The sequence below is a fragment of the Jatropha curcas genome, chromosome 5, assembly GCF_041381405.1.
Source record: "Jatropha curcas cultivar XTBG-Jc1 chromosome 5, XTBG_Jcur_1.0, whole genome shotgun sequence".
Lineage (NCBI taxonomy): Eukaryota > Viridiplantae > Streptophyta > Magnoliopsida > Malpighiales > Euphorbiaceae > Jatropha > Jatropha curcas.
In genome coordinates, this window is record NC_143155.1 from 14,733,373 (window position 1) to 14,759,303 (window position 25,931).

A 25,931-nucleotide genomic window follows, 5' to 3' on the forward strand; every position below is an offset into this window, starting at 1 on the left:
AATCGATAATCGTGGCATTAAAGCCTAAATCGCACATTTTTGGCAAACTAATTGCCTAAAACAACACATTTTGGCCAAAGGCCTTAAAATCAACTATTTTGGCGACAATCGCCTAAATCGCACATTTTTGGCAAACTAATTGCCTAAAACAACACATTTTGGCCAAAGGCCTTAAAATCAACCATTTTGGCTACAATCGCCTAAATCGCACATTTTGGCAACAATTGCCTAAATCAAATCATTTTGGCTAAAAGTCATTAAAATCAACATTTTTGGCAACATGCCTAAAAATCAATCAATCTTTGGCGAAATGCCTAAACACTCATGCACAAAGCATACACACTTATGCACAAAGCATACACACTCATGCACAAAGCATACACACAAAATGCACAAAGCATACACACACTCATGCACAAAGCATACACACTCATGCACAAAGCATACACACTCATGCACAAAGCATACACACTCATGCATTAAGCATACCCATTCAAAGCCCTTCAAAGAAGGCCTATCGAACTACGTTGACTTTGATCTTCCATTCAAACGGAAGTACGTAGGCACGTTCGGGATTTCACCCCGGGTGGCAAGTCGAAATCATCAAAATCACTTAAACATTTCATTAATCCATCTTTCACCTTGCAAAACATTCATTCATCGGTTAGTTCATCAGCATGACATAGTCTCGGGATCCATCTCGGGTTCGTAGATTGTGCCTTAAACATTGGGATAATTAATCTAGTAACTAGGTTAATTAAAAATGGAGTCACTTAGGGTTTTTTCCTAGTTTACCCTAAAATAATTAAACAAGGTGGCGACTCACACACATCACGTGTATTTCTTCTCATTCATCATATGCATCATATGCCTATGTGCTTTTGGGGAAGGGGTTCACAGTTTGGCGACTTCACTGGGGAAAATTAATTATGTAATCTTTTTGCATAAAAGTGGACTACAATTGCTGTGTAAACTAACCTGCCCTTCTTTAGGGTATTATTTTGTTGTGCCTTGTTTTGCAGGATATCATAGCACGAATCAAGTGTTCTTTCTTTAAGAATACTTGATGAGGAAATTTGAACTTAATTGAAACATTTAATTAAGACATTAAAACTTGTTGATTTATTTGCACGATTGCGAATCTTTTTCTCCATTGCATAAAAAAAGAACTTCAAATGAATTTCTTCTCTCGCTGTTCAAACTTCTGAGTCTGGATAGCAAGTAGCGCTGATCGGCAGGTCTCTTTGATTATGTCGACGGACAGCCAAAGCGTCCTCCCTGTTACCGCAAACCGTCCCTAATTCTTTTGGGGGTGGCCCATGAGTATGCGTACCGTTGGACCCACGCGAAACTCTTTGTTTCACATGTGGTTAGGTATATCCTTACTCAAGGTTCAAGGGTCCCTTAATAAGCCAATTCTCTATTTGTGTCATAGCCTATAGAACCTATCCTTTAGGACTGTATGCACCCGATGATGCTGAATCATTCCATTAAAAATGGATTATGTTGTGATGTTGTGCGCATTCACGCACTCATCCCATATTTCAAAAAAAAAAATTCCATTTCAAAGTTGAAAATTCACATTTTGGTCCCTAAGACCTGAAAACTTACATTTTTGGTCCCTAAGACCTGAAAAATCACATTTTTGGTACCTGAGACCTGAAAAATTACATTTTGGTCCCTAAGACCTGAAAAATTACATTTTAGCCCAAAAATTCACATTTTGGCCCTAAAGGCCCGAAAATTCCCATCTTGGCCCATAAGGCCCAAAAATTCACAATTTGGCCACTAAGGCCCAAAAACTCACATGTTGGCCCATAAGGCCCAAAAATTCCCATCTTGGCCCATAAGGCCTAAAAATTCACAATTTGGCCACTAAGGCCCAAAAACTCACATGTTGGCCCATAAGGCCCAAAAATTCACAATTTGGCCACTAAGGCCCAAAAAACTCACATGTTGGCCTCAAAGGCCCAAAAATTCACATTTTGGCCCTTAAGGCCCAAAAAAAAAAATTCTTTGAGAACCTGGGGCCTTTCGAAAAGTCGAGGTGTCCAACCCTAAGCACTCTACCTTACATATCACATCCCATTGGGTCCTATCCTAGGTGTCCTAGCCTACCAACACTACCCTACATTGTTTGGTCATACCAACCCACATCACAAGGGTCAAGTCCAAATACCTTACCCTTACACTACCCTATCTCACATCCCCTATGAAAACACCTTATATAGGATAGTCTAATCATTTTGACTATGTCCTTTCACAGGTACCCCTCCAAAGACCACCTGCACCCGAAACGCCAACTGAGCTCTCACCCACAAGACCAATTTCACCAACCGCACCAATGGCATCACTCACCGACATCCAAAACCTCATTGAACAACTGGAAGCCAGAATGGAGGCTAGAATGAATGAGGCATTGGCTGCCCAAAGAATTGCCCTATTAGCTGAACTAGGCGGTAGTAATGGAAATGGGGCTCCAGTTGGGGGAAATGGTAATGCTGCCTCCAATCAAGGACCTGGTGCTACATCTGCATCCTCAAACCCTATCCCTAACTTGGAAGAAATGCCCTCCAAAACTGCTTCTGAGTTGGAAGCTCAAAAAATGAGAGAAAAACTGGAATTGTTAGAAAGATCTGTTACTGCCCTTAAAACACACAAAGAAGTGGTGGACATGGACTCCTTGTCCTTGTTCCCCAAAGCAAGATTACCTACAAAATTCAAGATGCCCAACATGGATAAGTTTGACGGAACCACTTGTCCCAAAACGCACCTGAAAATGTATGTGGGTGCCCTCAACCCGTTTGGCCTGAACAGCGAGCTCCTTGCTCAGTTGTTTCAGCAATCTTTGACTAGTGCTGCATTAAGATGGTTTGTAAGCTTGGATCGTTCCAAAATGAAGAATTGGGAGGACATATGCAATGCTTTCAACACGCAATACCATTATAATATCGAAGTGGATGTTACCCGGAGGGAGCTAGAAACCAGTAAACAAAAGAACAATGAGCCCTTCTCCTCATTCCTTTCGAGGTGGAGAGCCAAAGCTGCTCAAATGATCAACCGACCCTCTGAACAGGAACAAGTTGACATAATAATCAAGAATTTACTGCCTGTCTACCAGTCACAGCTTCAAACACAGTACTTGCCTACGTTCCAATCGCTCATTGCGACTGCAACTAAGGTGGAAGACTTAATCCAGTTGGGTCAGCTCAAAGAAGACTCATACAAGAAGCAGAATCATGCTGGGTTCAGTGAGACAAATGAAATAGCCAGTATAATCCCCATAAATCCTTTACGTGTTGGGAATTTGGGGAACAATCAGCCAAGGAGGCAATATACTGATCTCGGCATGCCAATCCTTTTGGTATTCCGAGAAGCAATGAAAGCAAATTTACTGAAGCCCTTAGAAGCAAGGCCATTACCAAACCCCCTGCCCCGGAATTTCAAAGCCAATGAATACTGTGAGTACCATCAAGGACATGGGCATAAGACCGAATCATGCTGGACTTTGAAAAACCGTCTACAAGACCTGGTTGACAATGGGTCTATCATCCCCAAGAGCAAGCTGAATAACAACCAATCCCTTGCCTAACCATGGGATTAATGCAAAAAAAAAATTGCTGAACAAGAATCGTTCGATCCTTTCGAACTTTTCTTAGAAATGAATGAAGTTTGTGTCTGAGAAGGTTGAGATCAAACCTCCAAAAGAACAAAAGAATTGTTCAAGACCAACAACAACATGTCTGATTGATTGAAGCATCAAGAAGAACAAAGTCACTACAGTCAATCCGATCCTAGTCCATCATAGTCCACCTAGAGTCTATCTTTTAGGGCCTAGTTTCTTTTTTCTTTTCATTTTCATTTCCATTCAAGTTTTCATTCAATTCAAATTTGTAAATCTAAGTGTCTTTTGTACACAAATTTTGTCTTATCAATAAAAAGGGATCAGTTTACGTTCCAATCATGTTTATACTCTCTCTCTATCTTTTCCTGTGAAAGCACAAAAAAAAAATCAAAAAAATAATGAAAAAAAAATGATGATAAAAAAAAGAAAAAAGATAATAAAAATTGGCAAAGAAAAATGCATTCATCCATTCATTTGCTCTGCATCAATCAAAGCTAGGGGCATCTTAAGAAGCACCATCAAAGGGGAAGTTTTGAAGGGTAATCATGGAAAGGATCCAGCAAAGGGTACGCAAGACTTCAAACAGTACCGAGACAAAGCCGATTGAAGGGGTTAGGGCCAGAATGGTTTCTCCGAAAACCCAAGGATGGAAGATGCTCCGATAGAGAGGTGTCTGAATTTTGAGCTTAAAAGCAACAGAATAAAGAAGTTATGCTTGGAATTGGGTTGGGTCTGCACGAAGTCGCAATGCTATCCATACACTACTCAAGTCATCTCAGAATCAAGTTGCCTCGAAATTCTTTATGGAGAGGCTGCTTCTAAGTAAGCAAAAGGAAAAACGGGACAAAAGGAACCCCTGGTCAAAAGGAAGCAAACAAAGCAAAAAGAAAAAAATGGGTCAAAAGGAACTTCTGCACAAAAGAAAGAAATCAAAGCTACAGGAAATCAAGTTGCCAAGAACGGGTCAACTACAAACTCTCCGACAAATTCAAGCCCATCAAGGGTAGAGGACAAATCATTTCAGCCATAAGGACAAAGACCAAGCGGCTGCTCACATTTTGAAAAAGCAAGTTAAAAGTAGTCATTTCCACAAATTGGATGACAACAAACACCTTGAAAATCAAGCGCCAAGCATGGCACAAATACAAGTGTCCTTAATAAACAAGGACCATTTCTCAAAACAAGGAAAAGGAAGAGTCTCCTCAAAATTCCTTATGGAGAGGAGAACCATTGAGGAAATAAGTTTCAAATTCAGAGGAAGATAAAGTTCAAGAAAAGGAATCAAATTAACCTCAAGAATTCAAACATGGCGAAGCCACAAAAGCATAAAAGCTTCTTCGACACTCAAGCCACTCAAGTTACCACCACAATGTGGGTATTCAAAACTCTTTGTGATGAATACAAGTCATATTTCAGTCAACCAGTGGTAAAACCGCTACAACAACAAAGCCAGATTCGCCTAGGGTCATCACTATCATGCAAGCTCGAGTCAATAAGTTGATTCAACATCATCAAAGTCAGGAATGAATCCCGTAAAGACATCAAGTCGGGAAGGAATCCCGCAAAGACATAAAGTTGGGAAGGAATCCCGCAAAGACATCCAGTCGGGAAGGAATCCCGCAAAGACATCAAGCCGGGAAGGAATCCCGCAAAGAAATCAAGTCAGAAATGAATTCTGCATCCACATCCAGCCGGGAAGGAATCCCGCAAAGACATCAAGCCGGGAAGGAATCCCGCGAAGAAATCAAGTCAGAAATGAATTCTGCATCAACAATCAGATCGGAAATGAATTCCACAATCAGCATCAAGTCGGAATTAAATTTTGCCCCAACAGCAAGTCATTCCGCACCAAGTCGGAAATAAATTCTGCACCAAGCCGGGAAAGAATCCTGCGAAGAAATCAAGACAGAAATGAATTCTGCATCAACATCAAGTCGGGAAGGAAATCCTGCAAAGACGTCCAGCTGGGAAGGAATCTCGCAAAGACATCAACCCGGGAAGAAATCCCGCGAAGAAATCAAGCCGGAGATGAATTCCGCACCAAGCCGAGCACGAAGTTCGCATCCCGGAAGGAACTACGAAAGACCTGATTCTCCCCATCCCCCGAAGAGTTCTTGGAGATACGTAGGCAGCCACAAAGGCGCGGTCACAAACATAAGTTTGCATCATAAAAAGCATTTTCTCTTTGCCAATATAAAAAATATATATAAAATATATATATATATATATATATATATATATATATATATATATATATATATATATATATATAGAAAAAAAAAAGCGAAGAAAAAAAAATAAAAGCTGGAGTTGAAAACCCGAAAGGGCGGCTTCAGGCAAGAATTGAGCCCGCTAGGCTGAAAACCCGAAAGGGCGGTCTAGGCAAAAGTTAGGGCAAAGAGCCTGCTAGAGTCGAAAACCCGAAAGGGTGGCTACTAGGTAAAAAAAAAAAAAAAAAAAAACAAAAAGTGCTTTCATGAATTCTTTTAGAGAGTCCATTTTTGTAGGATGAACACTAAGTTCCTTCGAGTCAAAATTCACTACAAGAAAAATTTGAGTCTCTAAATCGAGTCTCTAAAATCAAGTCTCCATCACCAGTGGTCATTCCACAAGGAGTAATAAAAAATTGAGTCATTCTCAAAAGTTCATTTTGAAAGCGTCACTCTTTGAGTCATTCCTCAAAAAAAAAAAAAAAAAAAAAAAAGAGGAAAATGTCAATCCCCGGGGTTTCCAAAACAACCCTAAAAATGTCAAACATAATCGTTGAGAGGTAATTCTTTAATACCTCGTCTCCACTCGGACCATCGTTTCTTCGATCCTTTCAGACGAGCGATGTCATCAACATTGTCTGTTTCCTCGAGTCATATAAGTGACTTTGTTCTCTTTGATTCCTCAATCGATTGGACAAGTACAACACCAATGTTTTGAAGTATTCCATGGTCAGCACCATTCTGGGGGCAAGAAGTGATAAGAACCTTCACCATTCTCCCATCACAGAAGTAATCACGGAATTTCTAGTCTTTCATTAAGAAGAAATTCTATTTCAGCTAATAAAGGCATCAAACAGGGGGCGAATTCCTCCAGGTCGGATTCAGGGGCAAGTGTTAACATACACAACCCAGAGTGAAACCCAACTATCGTCGACCTCTTTTTACATAAAACCTAGGGTGAAACCCTAACCAATAGCCAACCATTCTTCATCCAAAACCAAGCCATTTGATCATTTCGACTTTAGGTGGACCCTTGGTTCTCAAAGAAAAAAAAAAAAAAAAAAAAACACAAATAAAACAAATCTCTTTTCGAGCCCTCTAAGAGGCAAAACATCTTTTCGAGTCCTCTAAGAGGCAAAATTTCTTTTTAACTCCTCAAAGAGGCTAAAACATCTTTAAGTTGCAAATATAATTCCATGCATTTGATCATTTCATAAAAAAAAATAATAATAATAATAATAATAATAATAAAATAAAAATCACATTCGGCCGCAGAGGCCCAACAATCACAATCAGGCCCCAGAGGCCCGAAGAATCACAATCAGGCCACAGAGGCCCGAAAATTCACATTCAGGCCACAGAGGCCCGAAGAATCACATTCAGGCCAAAGTGGCCCGAAGAATCAATTCAGGCCACAGAGGCCCGAAAAATCACAATTCAGGCCACAGAGGCCCGAAAAATCACATTCAGGCCCCAGAGGCCCGAAAAATCACATTCAGGCCCCAGAGGCCCGAAAAATCACAATTCAGGCCACAGAGGCCCGAAAAATCACATTCAGGCCCCAGAGGCCCGAAAAATCACAATCAGGCCACAGAGGCCCAAAATTCACATTTTCGGTCACACAGGCCCAAAAATTCACAATTCGGCCGCAGAGGCCCAAAATTCACAAATTCGGCCTAAGGCCCGAAAATTCACATTTTCGGCCACACAGGCCCGAAAATTCACAATCTGGCCACAGAGGCCCACAAATCACAAATCAGGCCACAGAGGCCCAAAATTCACACTTTCGGCCACACAGGCCCGAAAAATCACAATCAGGCCACAGAGGCCCAAAATTCACATTTTCGGCCACACAGGCCCGAAAATTCACAATTCGGCCGCAGAGGCCCAAAATTCACAAATTCGGCCTAAGGCCCGAAAATTCACATTTTCGGCCACACAGGCCCGAAAATTCACAATCTGGCCACAGAGGCCCACAAATCACAAATCAGGCCACAGAGGCCCAAAATTCACATTTTCGGCCACACAGACCCGAAAATTCACAATCTGGCCACAGAGGCCCACAAATCACAAATCAGGCCACAGAGGCCCAAAATTCACATTTTCGGCCACAGAGGCCCAAAATTCACAATCCGGCCACAGAGGCCCACAAATCACAAATCAGGCCACAGAGGCCCAAAATTCACATTTTCGGCCACACAGGCCCGAAAATTCACAATTCGGCCTAAGGCCCGAAAATTCCCAACTTTAGCCTGAAAAAGATGATAATAATGCCATAAAGGTAGGCTTACCTGGGCAAAGATGCCAGTTACGGAAGCGTGAGTGTTAGCGTCCGCCGTAAGGTGGACCTCGTCAAGCGAGATCCCTAGAGACCCCAGGTACTCCTCACTGCTCAGATCAGAGGAAGCCATGAAAAAAAAAAAAGAGAGAAAAGAATTTTGAAACTTTAGAAGTTGAGAGAATTTGAGAGAGTTCCTTAGGTTAGAAAGTTTAGAATGAATGAAAATGAGTTTTTTCAAGCTATTTATAAGCAAATAGTCAAGAGGCGGGTCTTCTGGACGCGTCCAGTTTTCGCCTACAAAATTTGCGTTTCAGACAACCACCGACTCCCATAAATCATTTTTATGGTCGACGGTGGGGGGCAACTGTGAATACCCAAATTTTGAGGCTCAGAAAGCCTGTTTTCCCGGACTGCAAACAGTCCGGCCGGACCGGAGGCTATTTCGGAAGTTCACCGAAAATATGTCAATATGGTACTTAAAACGTCCGGAATATCGCGAGGATCGCGGAACAGGTCCCGGAATATTTTTCGGAGGTCCGGAACTCCCAAAAAGGCCCTCGGAACGAGGCACGGTGCCTGCCGCCGGGAACGGCGGCAGCAGCCGCCCCACTTCCTGGGCAAGGCCTGCCGCTCGGCGCGGGCGAGGCCTGCCGCCCAGCGCGCGCGGGCGAGGCCTATCGCCCCGCGCGGGCGGGGCCAGCCGCCCAGCGCGCGCGGGGCCTGTCGCCCCGCGCGGGCGAGGCGTGCCGCCCAGCACGCGCGGGGCCTGTCGCCCCGCGCAGGCGGGGCCTGGCCCCCCCACGCCCCTGGGCGGCACCTCCCGCCCAGCTTGGGCGACACCTGCCGCCCAAACCAGGCGGGGCCTGCCGCCCCACCGACTGGGCGGCAGCTGCCGCCCTCCCAGGCGGCACCCCCCGCCCAGCCCCCCGGGCGGCAGCTGCCGCCCTCCCGGCGGCACCTGCCGCCCGGGACCCGAAAATGGCCTATAAATAGGCCATTTTCAGTCCAATTTTGACCCCTGTCTGTGTTGACGGACGAATCCTTCTCCCTCTCACGCTCCTTGCGTTTTCTTTACCGCTTTTTGCATTTAATTTAATTTTTATTGCATTTTTATTGTGATATTTGGACATTAAAATTAAACAAATTAAAATTAATTAATATTTCTTAAGCGAGGAGCTTAATCTGGAGTTAAGAAGCGGTCGTCGATTAAATCAGGTATGTAAACAAAACTCTGCCTATTTAATTTTAGCACTTCATGCATATTTCTCTTCTACTCTTAATAATTCTACAATTGCATAAATGCATCCACGTCATTATTTTTGGTAAATAAACTGCCTTAATTAATTTGATTAAGCTTAAATGCCCGGTTAATCAATAATCGTGGTATTAAAGTTTAAATCCGACAATATTGGCTAAAAGAGCCTAGTTAATTAATAAATACGGTTCAATTGCCTTATTTCGAATAAATCTGGCTTAAGTCCAATTAATCAATAATTGTGGCTAAAAGCCTTAATCAATCACATTTTGACAATAAATTGTGATTAAGCTCGAACGCCCGATTAATCGATAATCGTGGCATTAAAGCCTAAATCGCACATTTTTGGCAAACTAATTGCCTAAAACAACACATTTTGGCCAAAGGCCTTAAAATCAACCATTTTGGCGACAATCGCCTAAATCGCACATTTTTGGCAAACTAATTGCCTAAAACAACACATTTTGGCCAAAGGCCTTAAAATCAACCATTTTGGCGACAATCGCCTAAATCGCACATTTTGGCAACAATTGCCTAAATCAAATCATTTTGGCTAAAAGTCATTAAAATCAACATTTTTGGCAACATGCCTAAAAATCAATCAATCTTTGGCGAAATGCCTAAACACTCATGCACAAAGCATACACACTTATGCACAAAGCATACACACTCATGCACAAAGCATACACACAAAATGCACAAAGCATACACACACTCATGCACAAAGCATACACACTCATGCACAAAGCATACACACTCATGCACAAAGCATACACACTCATGCATTAAGCATACCCATTCAAAGCCCTTCAAAGAATGCCTATCGAACTACGTTGACTTTGATCTTCCATTCAAACGGAAGTACGTAGGCACGTTCGGGATTTCACCCCGGGTGGCAAGTCGAAATCATCAAAATCACTTAAACATTTCATTAATCCATCTTTCACCTTGCAAAACATTCATTCATCGGTTAGTTCATCAGCATGACATAGTCTCGGGATCCATCTCGGGTTCGTAGATTGTGCCTTAAACATTGGGATAATTAATCTAGTAACTAGGTTAATTAAAAATGGAGTCACTTAGGGTTTTTTCCTAGTTTACCCTAAAATAATTAAACAAGGTGGCGACTCACACACATCACGTGTATTTCTTCTCATTCATCATATGCATCATATGCCTATGTGCTTTTGGGGAAGGGGTTCACAGATTTATGTAAAACTTTTATGAGATTGAATTAAGATCTCAAAACTTTAACGACATAACACAATAATATGTCATAACCATTCTCTATAAATTATAGCAAAATAATTTATTAAGAAAACGAACAGTTTTCAAATTTCTATAGTTTTGGCTTCGTTCAATCATCACAATACGAAATTAATTTTCCATAAATTAAGCCAAACAAAACGCTATCAAACAAATCTAGAACAGGTACAGGCTCTGATACCACATGTTAAATAATCTTTAATATAGCCTAGATCTATTGTTCATAGAATTTGTTTGACAGAAATAGACAATAAGTGGAAGCGTACCTTGATCCATAACAGTAGATCTATGTTATGGGTTACCTCGTTGCAGTAATTCGATTCTCACCATAACAGTAGATCTATGTTTATTCCTCTGGCCTTTTGTCCGTAAGTTTTCTCTCAATGATCAAAGAATAATCAACAGCTACGGGAGTTTCTTTTATGAGCTCTCTCACACAAGCTATCACCGTATGTGTTTGAGGCAGCCGTCACACTCTATTTTATTTTCTTTTCTGTGTTCACCCTAAGCTGTCGAGTCCTTTTACTTTTATAAGGCAGAGGAAGGGTATTAAAACCCTAACTGGCTCTTATCCATTAAGCCCAATAACCATCATCTTGGGCAACCTTAATTAAAATCAGCCCTTTAATCACATGGGCCACATATAGATTATTAAATAATCTAACATGGAGCTCATACGGAAATTCAATTTTAGCACATGGATTTGGCAGACATTTCCATATGTTAAGAAATATTGGGGTCAACATGAACAATTGGCAACTACAGAAGGTCCCATCCGGGCCCTTTGCTACAGTGACAAACATTATAGGAGCGAGTTTCGGTGCATACATATTACCAATTAGTCATGACTTGGACTCTGTTCGGTAACAGCGTTTGAAAGAGAGTTTAGAATTTTGACGGTGTCAAACCACTATTTTTGTAAATTATATCGTTCAGTAAAGTAGTATATAAAATAGTTGTGAGTGGATAAGATAATGTTTATTAAAACGTTAATCCATCAAACGTTTAGCGTTTTCATTTTTTGATTAAAATTTTTTTGACAATTATGTCATTAATTAACTTATATTATCTTTATCCTTATCCTTAATTAGCTTATATTAATCGTAATTAATTTATATTAACATTAGTTTAAAGTCTTTTGCTATGGTACTGCAAGTCTGCAATTAAGTTAAAAAATTAATCTTTTACACAAAAATTTAAACAAAATAATTTAATAATGAATTAATAGAGGAATATGTAAGGAAATTGTATTATCATTTTAGAAATGATAATGATTTCAATTTTTATAATTGTACTATACACTATAAATTGACATTCTTTTTTTTTTTTTAATGAGTTCACTACTATAGTCATAAGTTAAAATTCTAACTCAATATTTAAATGTCTTTTTTTGTTATTTTAAATTCAACAGCTAATCAAACAACTATTTTTACTGAACACATTTACTCTAAACAACTAGCAGCTATTAAATCAGCTAACATCTTGTAAAACCTCTAACAACTACTAAAATAGCTAGTATTGCCGAGGTGAAATTTCTTCATAATATCATGTAGTTTCTTGAATGTGATTGTCATGTTGGAAATATTTGATCATAGGCTTATGGTTCTACACTTAAAGTTCATCAGCATTAGCTGATGATAACCAACTTCACGCCCATACATGTTTAAGAGATTTTATTTATTTTATACTGTTGCTTTATTGTTACCATCTGCTTTAGTAATTGATGAGATAATGTGTAATCCATTAGTGTTTTTTCTCTATGTGATTTTATGACGGAGTTCGTCTTGAGAGATTTAAAGATGAAGTACCTTTAACTCCATCTAAAGCAATTTTTTTATAGAAAAGGTTTTTCTCTCTTAATATATACATTACTTGTTTTTATTTACTAATGCATCTATCTGGAAGTTTATGTTACTTCCAGACCAACTGAAATTTTATGTAATTTTACTATTTTTGAAATGGGAGCTGCAGATAAAGCTGTAAAAGCTAGCAAAAAATCTCAAAAATAAAAATATAAAGAATACAATGAAATATGCAACAATTTTAGAGGAAAATGAGAAGGTGATATACAATGAATAACAAAAAGACACCACAATTTAGATATGCTACTAGAATTAGCAACCCACATTATAGAGAAGATTGCATCCATAAAAAATGATAAATGACAAAAGGATACAAGTAAATGGATTCTCAGCTCCTATTACAGATTCCGAACCATTAGCAAAGGAACGATAGAAATTTTGTACCCTACTCTTTTGCATCAACCAACCAATATGTTCTGAAATGCTTCTTCCATTAGATATTCACATTGCATACATTATCTCTCCAGTGTTATCCATGTCAAGTGCATGATTAGTATTTAGGTCCTCCTCCATTTCATCATTAATATCTAGGCTACCGATCAAATATTGATTGAAACTATAGGCGCCAGCTGCTAATATGGTGGCTTCAAAAATTATTTGCATGATCTTGTCAATGACGTGCATTGGCTGATCCAGCTCTTCAAACTATTTGTCCATATTTTCTTCCTTGAGATTTGCTGGAAGATTCTTCAAAAACCATTAATGATTGTTTATCTCAAGAATGATTATCCTCTATTACAAAAGAAAATGTATTCGAATGAGCAAAATCTTATCGACGTATTTTATTCAAGTAGTTAATCAAACAAAACCATGAGAAAAGTAAGATATAGCACATTAGGAGGAAAAAACATTTGATGAAGCAAAGTAAGGAAAATGAAGAGGATAAATATCAATATCATGAGAAGGTGGAGATGAAATGTCAACCCATCTATTTATACTTCTATATCTATCTATCTATATAAATTATATAAACTATATATAAAAGTGGGAATGAGGGGGAATAATGGGATTACCTATACTAACCTCAGTGAAATTTTAGAAATTCTAAAATAGCCTTAATCGTAGTTAGTTCGAAAATTACATTTTATACCAATGAGGGTTTGGATGAATGGCTCGGCACTCTTCTTCTTTGACTAAGGTTGAGGGTTCAATTCTCATGGATAAAGTAAATACTCGATGGGAGCATTTTACCTCTTTTTGGGCCGATCCAGTACAAGTAAGATTTAGTTATAGTCTAGTAGACTTGGGATACCTTTGATTAACACAAAAAAAATAGAAAAATTATACTTTTATTATTTGATTAGATATAATTTCTAAAAATTATTTTTTAAATAAATACATGTAGATAATAAAAAAAGAAAAGTATACTCTTCCTTAAAATTGAGGTTTTATTTGGCGAGAATAGAACGTTTCTTTTATGTAATTTTTTATTAATTAATTAACTTATTTATTTATTTATTTATTTTAAATTTGCAACTTATAAAAATAGAGAAACAAAATTAGATGCTACCATTATTTGCTTTGTAATTTTCATTTATTGACTTGGCTATATATATTGTCTATCAAGGTCAAAGTTCATTAAATTACAACATTTCTAATTAAAGAATGGGTTGGTTTTTGAAATTCAGATTGATATTTTTTTTAATATAATTTGTTTCTTATTATATGTTGAGTTACGAAAATAATTCTATTCTTAATAATAATTTTTTTTTATTTTCTTTTTTGTTACTGAATTAATTTATAACTATTATCACTTTAATTTAGTAAGAAATTTTTATCTCCCTTGCAATAAATAGATGACCTCTTGATAATTAAATATTTTTCATTTTCTTAATATTTTTCTATTATAATTAAATCTGTTTGACTCGAAAGAAAATAGCGTTTATAAAATTGAAAAAAAAAATTAGAACTATACATTTCTGTTTTGGGTCATTTTTTGGGGTTCAAGAATTTGTGTGTATGTGCATATATTCATTTCTCTAATACACTGAGTGAGTAATATTGTCAGTATAGCCAAAATAATCACCATCATCAATTCCAATCATCTACTCGTTTCTTTGCTTTACCCTACAGTAAAAAATAATTTATTATTATTTTTCATTATAGTTGTATGTAGATATTGATTTGGAATTCAGGTTAGGAGGTTGGAGATGAAGTGATGACTTAATTTTCTTTTTGAGCGCTTATTAAGGTTTTAAAAATCTGAATTTATAGTTAGGGACTGAAGAATTAGGTATAGGGATTGGGTTAATTTTACTTTAAGACTATTTCATTATAAAAAAAATTGAATTAAGTATATAAGAAGTAACATTACAAGTAACTTATACGACAAAGTCCAATACAAATTAAGTAATTATATTTATTTAATCTAAATAAAAACTTACACTTTAATATTATATAGATAAAAAAAAAAAATTAAAAGAGTACAAATATATAACGAGTATAGTCAACGTGTAACGCATGTCATAAAAAAGACTTGTATAATATAGAAGCAAGAATGAAAATAAGGCTCTCCTTGCTCAATTTTCTTATTTTCTTATGTTTTACATGTTACATGCGATTCTTTGATTAGCTCATCAAGAGCACTGTTATGTTTTTGTTTCTATGGAAGGAAAATATTTGTTTGATGTTTTCTTCTATTAATTGAAGAAATGAGAAGTAAAATTATCCTCACTGTGATGATTTTGAAATCTTTTATACTAGGTAGTCTAGTATCCCTATGCATGAAGATAATCAATTCGGTCATTATGGTTAGATTCTATTATGAATTTCTGACCACATTCTACATGGGGCCCTCTTATCTCTTCCTTCTTTGAGCTTGGTGTATCAGCCAAAAATCTCGCTAATTGATCTTTACGATGCTTTCTCTATCAATTAGATCCTTTATCCATACAATAAAGTATCTAGACATTTTTTTCTTCATATTTGGCTTCTATGGAGTTGCTTTCTTTACTACAGCTGATAAAAATTATTGTTTTGGACAATGTATATGTAGAAAGCCTATTAAATTTTTCTTTTTTTTTTTCTTTTTTCTTTCTATAGTGGAGATAGTCGCATGTAATGACAAATCACGGCCATATTATTTAAAGCTTGTGGTAAAAAGGGGTTTCGTTCTAGTGCCTGAAAATAATATTCCAAAGCTTTTGTGTGCTCTCCATTAATTGTGTGAATAAGGCCTATATTATAGAGTATATAACTTTAACCATATGGATCAATTTCTAGCCGCAAAGCTTCATGTTCTGTAAAGCTTCTGCATAATTTCCTTTGGATTGAGCAGACATTCATTACGGTCGTCATTCGATTCAAAGAATCTTCGTAATCAAGTCTTCATATTGTGTGAACCATGTACAAAACCAAAGAGGACATCTCTAGCTTTTTAATGAGACAAGAATCACCAAAATGAAGCAATACCGCTAATTAAAGGTGATAGAGCATTATTGACTTAAGACGTCATTGCCTGTGCTATCTAGTGATTATTGATGGTATAGTTTGTGGCATTGAATTCCTTTCATTTTCCCCTTTCTAATGGTACATCAAAGGCATCATATAAACTTTGAACTATGAACTTATCACTAATCAAAGTGTCTGGGCGCTATTCACTCCTTTACCAATTGTAACATCCACACCAGATGAGGTGCTAGCTTGATATATTAGCTTACCTTAGGCGAATCCCATATCGGTTAAGAACAAGTTGAAAGTGATGTACATGAGAATGGGCAAGCTGTAGAATAGCAAGGGGCCTTGGAGGGTGATGAATCGTTGCTCTCAGGAAAAAATCCATGCGGGCTAGGCCTAAAGCAGACAACATCTTACTAGGCCTGAGATGTTATAGACTTAGTATTAGAGCCTATTGTCCCTATGGTTGGTGGTGGGGCCAACCTCAATGAGGACGATGAGTCCTGTAGGAGGTGAAGTGTAACATTTGCACAAGATAAGGTGCTAGCTTGTGATATTAGGTTAACTTAAGTGAATCCCACATCGGCTAAGCTAGTTTGCGATGTTAGCTTAACTTAGGCGAATCTCATATCGACTAAGCACAAGGTGAAAGTAATGTATATAAGAATGGGCAAGTCTTAGACTAGCAAGAGGCCTTTGGAGGGTGATGGATCGTCACTGTCAGGAACAAATTCGTGCGGGTTAGGCCCAAAGTGGACAATATCTTGCTAGGCCTGGGATGTTACAAACTTGGTATCAGAGCCAAGCCTTATCCTTATGGCTGGTGGTGGGGCAAACCTCAGCAAGGATGCTGAGTACCTAAAAGGGTGTATGTGACACTCCAAGAAAATCCCACATTAGCTAAACATAAGGTGGAAGTGAGGTACATAAGAATGGGCAAGCCTTAGACTAATAGGAATGCTCGGCCAAAGCATGCAGTATCTTACAGTGTCTAACAGGGATGTGGGCTTGCCATCCTACTAACTGATGGGTTTATTATTTGTGCTAAATAACCTATGAAATGTGACTATTTTAGTCATATAATTTGGTATTTTTGATGGGTTTGTTGGTCTATGTGATTAAATAGATGCAGGTATTAGTTGACTCTATTTATTTGCCTTTTTCGGATAAAATCACTAAGTCAGAGGATGAGGAGCTGCTGGATTCTTTTTGGAAGATTTATTCAAAGGTTTTGAAGAATAGAGAGGATCATGGGATTTTATTTTGTTAGATTTGATTTGATTGTAAATATATTTTTTCAGTTTCCTTTGAAATAGTCTTCTCTTCTCTTCTATAAAAGGGAGAGATGGGCTATTAGTTGGGATATCAGAGTTTTGAGTTAATAATTCTTTTCTTTAGTTTGTAAGCTTGGAAATGGCCATACGTGGCTGAATTCTTTTAATTCCAGCTTAAGGTTTAATCAAGTGCTAGTTCTACCGAAGTGTTGTGAGAATTGTTCTTCTTTTTACTCATTTAACTCTTCAATATTTGTTTATCTCTTGCAATTAATGGTTTAGATGGATATTGTTGTTCTATTTAATTAAGTAAATGGCCAGTTATTTGATTAATTTAGAGTGACAGGTGCTAGTTAATACAATCAAATCCGTAATTGTTTGATTGAGTTAACAATTTGTAGCAATTAATATAGCTTGTTTAGAGCCAGATTTTCAAGTTATATTAAAGGGATAAACAATCTTCTTGAATAGACTACACATGTTGTTTATTAGATTGAATTAGGTCTTTCTTATTCTTAATGCTGCCAATATATTTTAATTTTAGGCGCGTGTCAAAATTAGTATTTGGTAAGGGATTAATCAAAGCGCGTTGTCTTGCTTATTCTGTTACTACGGAAAGACTAGGTTGTTTAAAGCATTTTTGGTAACCATAACCAATTTATTGATTATGTTAATGAGTCAATTTGAATTCAGTGATCAACACGAAGAACTAGTACAAGATTGACCTTGGCTGGAAATATTTCTCCAATTGAATTTCCCATTTTTAAATTACTATTTTTGCTAGATTCAATAATTTTTCCAATCCTCCCATTCATAATTCATTTTTATTTTTTGGTTTTAAAAATAATATTTTTAACCTCTAGTCTCTGTGGATTTCGACCTTACTCACCATTTTCTTCAAGTTCTTTAAATTGGTAGTGAGATTATTAATTTTGGTGGATTTGACACCAGCCAAATTTTGGCGCCGTTGCCGGGGACTAGAGTTAATTAATTATATTGTTTTTTTATGACCAGATCAGATAGTACAGGTGATCTCCAATACGATTTTGAAATCGAGAAAACTGCTAGACGATTGAGAAAAGAGGCAAAGCAAAAGAAACAATTGTCTACAGCTGCTACAGTAACTCTAGAGCAAACAATTGATCCTGAAGTTCCTACAACTACTTCACACCCAGAAGAGACTGTTGTTCTTGAACTTTCTGAAAGTTCAGGTGAGTTTGCACCGGAAGAGGAGATGGCTGATCAGAGAACATTAAGGGAGTTGGCAACACCTCCAATTAATCAAACTCCTCTTTGCATCACATACCCCGCCTTGGAGGCTGCATTTGAGCTTAAATCAGGTTTGATCCAATTATTGCCCACTTTTAGAGGTTTGTTGGATGAAGATCCTCACAAACATTTAAAGGAATTTCATGTTGTATGCTCTACCATGAAACCCCATGGAATTTCTGAGGAACAAATAAAATTAAGAGCTTTTCCTTTCTCTTTAGCCGATTCTGCCAAAGAGTGGTTATTTTATTTGCCATCCGGATCTATTACGTCATGGACAGAAATGGTAAGAACTTTCTTAGATAAATTCTTTCCTGCTTCAAGGGCTGCCAGCATTAGAAGAGATATTTGTGGGAGTCGACAAAAGAATAATGAAACTCTACATGAGTATTGGGAGAGATTTAAGATAATGTGCGCAAGCTGTCCGCAACATGGATTTTCTGATCAAGCCTTAATACAATATTTTTATGAAGGTTTATTACCTATGGAGAGGCAAATGATAGATGCAGCAAGTGGTGGAGCAATCGATAATAAAACTCCCCAAGCCGCAAGGGAATTGATTTCCACGATGGCTGCAAATTCTCAACAATTCGGGTCTCGCCATGAACCTTCGAGAAATATTAATGAGGTAAGTGTTTCTTCTCTTGAAAATAAAATTAATGATTTAACATCTTTGGTTCAGAATTTAGTTATCGGAAAAGGGCAGCAAGTTAAAGCTTGTGGAATTTGCGCCTATACTAGACATCCTACAGACATGTGTCCAACTTTGCAAGATGAAAGTCAAGAACAAGCCAATGCAATGGGAAATTTTTTAGGTCCTCAACGGAAATATGATCCGTATTCAAACATCTATAATCCGGGCTGGCGAGACCATCCAAATTTGAGCTACGGAACAAAGCCGTCAAATTTTTCAAAATTTCAAAATAGGCAGCCAGCACCTGATCATGGGTCTTCTAGTTCAGGTATGTCTCTTGAAGACATTGTTAAATCACTTGCTACTAACACTATGCAATTTCAGTAAGAGACACGAACTAGCATCCAAAATTTGGAGAACCAAGTTAGCCAATTAGCCACTTCATTAGGTAAGTTAGAGTCTCAAGGTAAGTTACCTTCTCAAACTATTTTGAATCCGAAACAGAATGCAAATGCAATTACTTTGAGGAGTGGTAAGGAGCTGGAAATTCCAGCAGCAAAAAATTGTGTACGTGACTTGGTACTAGAGGAAGAAGTAGAGAAGGTCAAGCCAACCGATGGTGCGGAGTTGGAGAAGTCTGAAATTCTGAAGATTCAGCCCCCTTCCTCAAAGATTTGCCAAGTCTAAGAGGGAAGAAGAAGAGAAAGAAATTCTTGACATATTCCGAAAAGTGGAAATCAATATTCCACTACTCGATGCTATCAAGAAAATATCCAGGTACGCAAAGTTTCTTAAAGAGTTGTGCACTAATAAAAAGAAATTATCTGGGTATATTGATGTGGGAGAAAATGTTTCTGCTGTGCTTCAAAGAAAATTACCCCAAAAATGCAAAGACAAAGGTATGTTTGCCATACCTTGTCAAATTGGTAATTTCGGGATTGATAGGGCTATGTGTGATTTAGGAGCATCAATAAATGTAATGCCTTATTCTATTTATTTGCAACTAAATGTTGGCCCTTTAAAAGAAACTGGGATACTTATTGTTCTTGCCGATAGATCTATAGTTTACCCCAAGGGAGTGTTGGAAGATGTGTTAGTTCAGGTGAATAACTTAATATTTCCAGCGGATTTTTATGTTATTGATATGGAGGATGATAAATCTTCTAATTCCTGTAATTTACTACTTGGAAGACCCTTTCTTAGTACCGCTAGAACTAAGATAAATGTGTATGAGGGGACATTAACTATGGAATTTGATGGTGAGGTGATTAAATTTAATGTTTATGATGCCATGAAATTTCCCAATGATGTTTCTTCTGTTTGTGGCATAGATGTTATTGAACCATTGACTGAAAAAGTGCTTCATTTGAATGAAGAAGATAAGCTTAGGGTTGTGCTTTGCAATGACTTAAATTCAGAGAGCCTTGGAAAGCTTGAAGAAAAGTTTGTGATTGAAGAAGAATTGCATGAAGTGGTGCTTGCATTAAAAGCACAAGACCCTAAGGTAAGTGATGGACCTATAATTAATTTACCTAAATGTCACCATGCTCTTTTGCCTTATATTTTGTAGCCACAGAAATTGGAGCTTAAGCCGCTGCCCCAACAATTGAAGTATGTGTTTTTGGGTGAAGAAGAAACCCTTCTAGTGATTATTTCAAATAAACTCAAGAAGGAGGAGGAGGAGAAGTTAATTCAGGTCCTTATGAAGTATAAGAATGCTATAGGGTGGACTATTGCTGACATTAAAGGCATAAGTCCATCCATATGCATGCATAAAATTTTGCTTGAAGAAGATAGCAGGCCAAGGAGAGAAGCACAGAGGCGTCTTAACCCACCTATGATGGAGGTTGTCAAGAAAGAAATCGTAAAGCTTTTGGATTCTGGTGTGATTTATCCAATTTCGGATAGCAAGTGGGTAAGCCCCGTTCATGTTGTACCTAAGAAAATGGGCATTACTGTGGTAGAAAATCCCGATGGTGAGTTAGTTCCTACTCGAGTTCAAAATGGATGGCGTGTTTGTGTAGATTACAGGAAACTAAATGCAGCAACGAGGAAAGACCACTTTCCGCTGCCATTTATTGACCAGATGCTTGAAAGGTTAGCGGGTAGAACTCATTATTGTTGTGTAGATGGATATTCAGGATTTTATCAAATTCCAGTTGCACCCGAAGATCAAGAAAAGACAACATTCACATGTCCATTTGGAACTTTTGCTTACCGACGAATGCCGTTTGGGCTTTGCAATGCCCCAGCAACGTTTCAACGGTGTATGGTAAGTATCTTTTCTGATTTTGTAGAGAACATTATAGAAGTTTTTATGGACAATTTTACTGTTTATGGAAATTCTTTTGATGAATGTTTAATAAATCTTGATAAAGTTTTGGGAAGATGCTTAGAATCTAACCTTGTTCTTAATTATGAAAAATGTCATTTTATGGTTGATCAAGGGCTTATTTTGGGTCATATTGTTTCTTCTAGGGGTATAGAGGTAGATAAGGCAAAAGTCGATGTTATAAAATCTTTACCTTACCCCGTAAGTGTACAAGAAGTTCGCTCTTTTCTTGGACATACAGGCTTTTATCGACGATTTATCAAGGACTTCTCAAATATTGCTCAACCTTTATGTAAACTCTTGCAAAAGGATGTTGATTTTCAGTTTGATGAAGCCTGTAAGGAAGCATTTGACATATTGAAAGAGAAGTTGATCACAGCCCCTATTGTTCAAGCTCCAAACTGGAATTTTCCATTTGAGATAATGTGTGACGCTAGCAATCATGATGTAGGGGCTGTTCTTGGGCAGAGAATTGGCAAGGAACCTCATGTTATTGATTATGCCTCAAGAACACTTGATAGTGCTCAAAGCAACTACTCCACAACGGAAAAAGAACTGTTAGCTATTGTATTTGCTTTAGAAAAATTCCGTTCTTATTTGCTTTGCACTAAGGTTATTGTGTTTTCTGATCATGCAGCTCTGCGGTATTTGTTGAAGAAGAAAGAAGCTAAACCTAGGCTAATAAGATGGATCTTGTTACTGTAAGAATTTGATGTAGAAATTAGAGATAAGAGGGGCTCTGAAAATTTGGTGGCAGACCATCTCAGCCGGGTACCTTTGACAGAGGAAACTCTACCGTTAAATGATGCATTTCCAGATGAGTATCTTTTCTCTTTAAGCAATAGTACTCCTTGGTTTGCTGACATTGTCAATTACTTAGTTACTAGATCATTGCCTGATGATTTAACTAAGCATGAAGAAGATAAAATTAAAAGTGATGCCAAATACTATGCTTGGGATGACCCTTATTTGTGGAAATCTTGTTCAGATCAAATAATTAGAAGGTGTGTCACTAATGATGAGGTTGAGTCCATTCTTACATTTTGTCATTCTTATGCTTGTGGTGGTCATTTTGGACCTAAGAGAACAGCTCGTAAGGTTCTTGAATGTGGATTTTATTGGCCAACATTATTCCATAATTCATATATTTTTTGTAAAGCTTGTGCTAATTGTCAAAGAACTGGAAATTTAGGACATAGAGATCAAATGCCCCTTAATCCTATTTTGATTTGTGAAATTTTTGATGTATGGGGTATAGACTTCATGGGTCCTTTTCCTGCTTCTTTTGGTTACACTTACATATTGCTTGCTGTTGATTATGTTTCTAAGTGGGTAGAAGCTAAGGCTTGTCGAAATGATAATGCTAAAACTGTTGTGGATTTTGTGAAGTCTAATATTTTTGCCAAGTTTGGAACTCCAAGAGCTATCATTAGCGATCGAGGGACACATTTTTGTAATAAGACAATGGAAGCTCTCTTCAAGAAATATGGGGTTACTCATCGAACTTCTACTGCCTACCATCCTCAGACAAGCGGGCAAGCGAAAGTATCGAATAGGGAAATTAAGTCAATTCTGGAGAAAACCGTGAGTCCAAATCGAAAGGATTGGATTTTGCGTTTAGATGATGCTCTGTGGGCATATCGCACAGCCTATAAAACACCTATAGGAATGTCTCCTTACCGAATGGTTTTTGGGAAACCATGCCATTTACTGATGGAATTAGAACATCGAGCTTATTGGGCTGTAAAGAAGTGCAATATGGACATGGATGCTGTTGGAGAACATAGGAAGTTGCAATTACAGGAGCTGGAAGAGATTAGAAATGATGCTTATGAGAGTTCTCGGATTTACAAGGAGAAAACTAAGGCCTTTCATGATAATTCAATTTCAAGAAAGCAATTTTTAATTGGCCAGAAAGTTTTACTCTATCATTCAAGACTGAAATTGTTTCCAGGAAAGTTAAGGTCAAGATGGATTGGACCTTTTGTGGTTATCAATATTTTTCCTCATGGTGCAGTGGAAATTCAGAGTTTAGAGACTAATAAAATTTTTAAGGTTAATGGGCACCGATTGAAACCATTCTATGAGGGATTTCGATCAGCAACAGAGGAAATATCATTGGAAATTCCTAAAGTTCAGGTTTGAAAGTAGGAAGTTTGAAAATAAAAGAGTAGATGAATAAAAAAATAATGAAGTTTCTTTTTGTTTTATTTTAATTTTATTTATTTATTTATTTATTTTTAGTCATCTTCTTTTAATAAAATGATCCAATTTGATTGTTTTTGGATGCAGAAGCCGTGATCTTTCCTTGGGAGAGTTTAATGGAATATGAAATTTTAATAAGCCTTATAAGCGTCAAGTGTGGGCTTTTTCTTATTATATTATGTTCTCCTATTTTGTTTTTGACTCATATATACAGCACGTGAGTAAGGTGAGAACAAAAGAAAAGAAAAGGAGAAGTGAATTTCATTCAGCCGACACTCTCTCCTCCACGCGAAGCAGAGATCGTTCAATCTCTGTTCAGATCGCCCAACGCCAGCAAAAATAGAGCCCAATCAGTAGCTTCGGAGCCATTCCCTCTTCTTCTAGTCGCAGTGTTCGAAGGTTTTGTACCCAATAGATGCGTCCCCCTGTTTTGGTTTTAGATCACAAGTCCAGCAATTCAGGTAAGTTTTCTTGGACATAAATTTCAATTTCTGTTTTTATTTGCTTGGATTTGTGTTGGGTATTACATTGGGACAATGTAAGTTAAGTGTGGGGGAGGAAATTTTGAGCTAGAAAAATCATTAATATGAAATAGGGTTCTAATTTTGCTGTAATTTGGGTTCAATTGCTAATTTGTTTTGGTTAAATTTTGCTGGGTATTGTAATAATCAGCAGCGATTTTGTTGGGTCTTGTTAAAATGTGAGTAATTTGTTCTAATATTTGCTTGAATTTGATATTGATTTTGGGTAGCTGAAATTCTGATGATTAGATCTTAACTTAGAACAGCCCTTTGAATTCAATAGAAAAACCCTCTTAATTACTTAAGTAAAGTTAATTTGGTAGCTATTATCTCTTGTCCATTTAGAATAAATTATTGAATTTAGTTATTCTTTTTGACATAATATATGAGGCTTGAATGAATCATGGTTAAATTTCTGAATTGCTTGATCATAATTCACATCCATTGCTTTTCCAATTATTGTATAAACAGCTTGGGTATGGAGATGAGTATGTGTGTGTTTACTTTTGAATTTAAGGTTACTAAATCAAAAAAAAAAAAAAAGAAAAAAAAAACAGCAAGTAATTAAATTAAGACTTGAGCAGTCGAGGTACTCCGCTGTCCGAGTTTGGGCAAAGAGTAGTGTTAGTAGCCACTTGAGTTTGTGACTCCAAGTACCCGCAAGCGGGTTACCAATGATGACATACTCAGGCAATTGATAAATGTTCAAGCACAAAAAAAAAAAAAAAAAAAAAAAAAAAAAAACAAAAACAAAAACAAAAACAAAAAAAAACAAATAAATAAATAAATAAAAGTTCAGCATTATTTGTTTTGTGTGTGATTGCAATGATTTTCTATGACCAAGCTGTTTAACAAATAATTCTTTAAGCAATGGTTTAATTGATATGGAATTTAAATTGCATGTTTAAAATTACGAAGTTCAAGCCTAGTCTATTATGTTTGAAAGAATGTAAATTCAATTCTTTATTCTCCATAGATTTCAGATTTGAATATTCAACTCAGCTTTACTTTTGTAATTAAGGTTGCTTTGCTAAAGATGTTCTTATAAGAGTTGTGAAGAGTTGGGTGAATTTCCTTTTGTGTAGATTGAGTTTTTCCTTGAGGACAAGCAAATATTAAGTGTGGGGGAATTTGATGGGTTTATTATTTGTTCTGAATAACCTATGAAAATGTGACTATTTTAGTCATATAATTTGGTATTTTTGATGGGTTTGTTGGTCTATGTGATTAAATAGATGCATGTATTAGTTGACTCTATTTATTTGCCTTTTTCGGATAAAATCACTAAGTCAGAGGATGAGGAGCTGCTGGATTCTTTTTGGAAGATTTATTCAAAGGTTTTGAAGAATAGAGAGGATCATGGGATTTTATTTTGTTAGATTTGATTTGATTGTAAATATATTTTTTCAGTTTCCTTTGAAATAGTCTTCTCTTCTCTTCTATAAAAGGGAGAGATGGGCTATTAGTTGGGATATTAGAGTTTTGAGTTAATAATTCTTTTCTTTAGTTTGTAAGCTTGGAAATGGCCATACGTGGCTGAATTCTTTTAATTCCAGCTTAAGGTTTAATCAAGTGCTAGTTCTACCGAAGTGTTGTGAGAATTGTTCTTCTTTTTACTCATTTAACTCTTCAATATTTGTTTATCTCTTGCAATTAATGGTTTAGATGGATATTGTTGTTCTATTTAATTAAGTAAATGGCCAGTTATTTGATTAATTTAGAGTGACAGGTGCTAGTTAATACAATCAAATCCGTAATTGTTTGATTGAGTTAACAATTTGTAGCAATTAATATAGCTTGT

At 37.0% G+C, this 25,931-nt stretch overlaps 1 non-coding gene across 1 annotated transcript; it reads right to left on the reverse strand.

The window, feature by feature from the left end:
* Nucleotides 1-18,769: 18,769 nt before the first annotated feature.
* On the reverse strand, nt 18,770-18,876 carry LOC149496263 (small nucleolar RNA R71). The gene has a single exon (XR_016321065.1). It is a non-coding gene; the product is annotated as a small nucleolar RNA R71 (small nucleolar RNA).
* Nucleotides 18,877-25,931: the final 7,055 nt, after the last annotated feature.